Genomic DNA, 3,149 nt, shown 5'->3' with positions numbered 1-3,149 from the left:
ATGATCAGACCAAACCTCCCAGCGCGCGCCTCTCCAGTCCATGCTGGAGCTGTGTGATTGAAGCACGCCTTCGCTGCTATGTTTGTTAATGTTGCACATTACAGTGTTACAAATAAAACACACAGGTGGATACAGTTAACGCTAGGAGGCGTACCCTAACTGCCATAATGCTTGGTTTTCATCATATGTGGGAGAAGGTAAAGCCATAATGTCAGTTCTTAATGTTTCAATGGTTTACTGAAGTTACATGTCGAGCAGGTGGCACATTTAAGCTAAAGTAACAAACACATGCTAATGCTAAATGTGACATGTCTAAGTAAATGCGACTATCAATGGAGGGAGAAATAGTTATTCTCTTCTTATACCTAATTCATTAAAAGTAGCAATACTGCTCTGTAAAAATACTTTTGACATGCATTTATGAACTTGCTTAGGTAAAAATAAGCATAAACGTCAAATAAATAAAGATGAATAGCCTACATGTTGGGCAAAGATATACAATTGTATTTATCTTACAATTGAAACATTACTACTGATGCTTTAAGACTCAAGCAACATTTTACTGACAGGTAAAGGTGGAGCACCTTTTTAACTAACTTTGAACACATTGAACTTTTTACATCTACAGTTCCATTTCAACAGGGTAACCTACATCTGCCTGTGATAGTAGGATATAAAGCTCAAGAACAACTACTATGTAAATGGACATTAAGTTAAGATAGTTTGGCCAACAATTTTCCTCTCAGTAACTAAAAAAACAAAAAAAACATTTGTGAATGTAATTAGTTTGACATGCAAGTGTTTTACAATGTCCCGTTAGCCTGGTGTTAATGTGATATTCCTTCTATTTTGCAGAGCTTTGAGCATGGGTCTACAGATGGATGAGGTGCTGCAGGAAATAGTCAGGAATACGTCTTAAAGAGGTACAGTATGGCCCTTGCATACACTGTGCCTTTTCTCATACTGTACACTAATACCCTACATCCTGGTTTCCCTGCATGTGCCGCTCTGCTGGGGAAGATCCACACCACCCGCAGAGATAATTATCCCCTCTTCAACTGAGCATAAAAGACGGGTACCTGAGCGCAGAGCCTGCAAAAGCTGCTTAATGTTTGAGCAGTCCTGCCAATCTCAGGGATGCATCATTAGGTGTGTCTGTGCAGTATTCGGTGCAGAAGTTCGACTTGGCAGAAGAATGGATCCCAGAATAAAAAATATACATGTATTTTTAAACAACGCCAGCTTGGATTGAGAACAGAGGTCTAGATTCTCAAAGTTCCACTGAAACCTTTTCATCTCAAAATCATGATTTTGTACATTATAAATATTTCTACTTTTGCTGCTCACAGAAAAATGTGCATTGCAACTAGGTAAGACAGGTGAGTGCTATCCAGTAGGACAGGGGTGGCCAACCCGCGGCTCTCGAGCCGCATGCGGCTCTTTGCCTAGTTTCATGCGGCTCTTCAGTTCATATCGAATTGTATATGTGTGAGTTTGGGGGAGAGCCACTGACTCCTGACTAGTGTTGTACGGTGTACCGATACTTGAAAGGTACCGCGATTCCCTGCCGTTAAAAACGTTACTAATCCTCCGTTTCATTAGTATCGATACTTTAAGAATGACGGGGGAAAGTACTCCGGTGAGAAAGCGCCGTTTAATAAGAGCCGTGTATGATCAGCGCTCTGCTTCCATTCCCTGCACTGCAGCCGTGCCTGCAGTCCCGCCACTCTCAAGCACGCTCTAAGTCCCTCCCCTCTCAAGCACGCTCTAAGTCCCTCCCCTCTCTCATGCACGCGCTAGCTGCCAGAGCATGTGAGAAAACGAGAAGCATGGCTGCAAGTGGGAGTGCAACTGCCGCTGCGCCTCGGCTTGTTGACAAAAAAGACGCCAGAAGCGAAATTTGGAAGTATTTGAGCTATATCTCTGACAGTGAGGACAAGCCTACGGACACCACGAGGCCCGTCTGTAAGAAATGTATTAATTTTATTTAATACGAATTATTGTCATTTATTTTATTTATTGTTCTCATTGTTTAAAAGTTTGTGTTATGGTTCTGGGGTGAAATAAAGCACAATAATTACATTTAAGACTGTTTCCCTTTTTTTAAGAAAAGTATCGAAAAAGAATCGGAATCGCAATTCTTGACTTGGTATCGAAAACAAAATGTTGGTATCGTGACAACACTAGCTAGCTACTCCTGACAGTTAAACCTGATATTTAGTAGGTCTGTTAAGTATTGAATGCTGATCATTCTGACGTAATTTGGCCGGTCAAAGTTGTTTGGGCTCGGATAAAATCGCTCCGTTACTTTCGCTTCGTCCCGTGTTACTTTCGTCCCGGCTCTCCCTACGTGTGTATGTGTGGTGTCAGGAGTCAGTATGAGAGGATGACAGCGTGTCTAATTTTGATGTGACCCAAGAGCCAATCACAATAATACCTGTGATGCTGTGAACCAATCACCTTTGAGGGGGGGAAACCTATAGTTGATTAAACACTATCCAGTGTTTCCCCTACCATTGTCTTGGAAGGGCGCTGCACCCCGCCAACGGAGCCCCGCGCCCCCCCTGGAATTCAAGGTGTTTCAAAAATATATATAATTATTATTTTTTAATATATACATAGCACCAAATTGCAAATAATCTATAACTACTGTCACTTTTCACATTGAACATGTGCTCTTTTATTAAATAAACTAAACGCTTTCATTTTAAGTTGTGAGTTTAGTGTTTTTGACCCTAAGAAACACTGATGCATTCATCAATAACAATAATCCACAGCTCCTCTCTCTGCTCCAGAGGATTTAAAAAATATATATCCCAATGCCACAAAAATGCATCAGTGACGTGGTTGAAATCTTGTCTCCAGAAAACAAAAAACTGAAACAAGCGGTATCAGTGCCTGTGTGTTTGATGTGGCTCTTTGCAGTAAAATAGAAAAAAATTGGCTCTTAACCTCTGACTGGTTGGCCACCCCTGCAGTAGGAGTATTGCGCAGAGCAGGTCTATCAGCTGGTAATAGTGGATTCCTCCTGAGAGCGATCCTGTCATGCTGTAATTAAACTATTAGCTGTCCTTGATCCTACCGAGTTGGCCGTCAGGAGTCTAGGCTATGAAAAGGAATGTATTTATTTAGTACACTGAGTTCACAAA

The sequence above is a fragment of the Gymnodraco acuticeps genome, unplaced genomic scaffold (genome assembly GCF_902827175.1).
Source record: "Gymnodraco acuticeps unplaced genomic scaffold, fGymAcu1.1, whole genome shotgun sequence".
Classification (NCBI taxonomy): domain Eukaryota; kingdom Metazoa; phylum Chordata; class Actinopteri; order Perciformes; family Bathydraconidae; genus Gymnodraco; species Gymnodraco acuticeps.
This window is presented reverse-complemented; position numbering follows the sequence as displayed.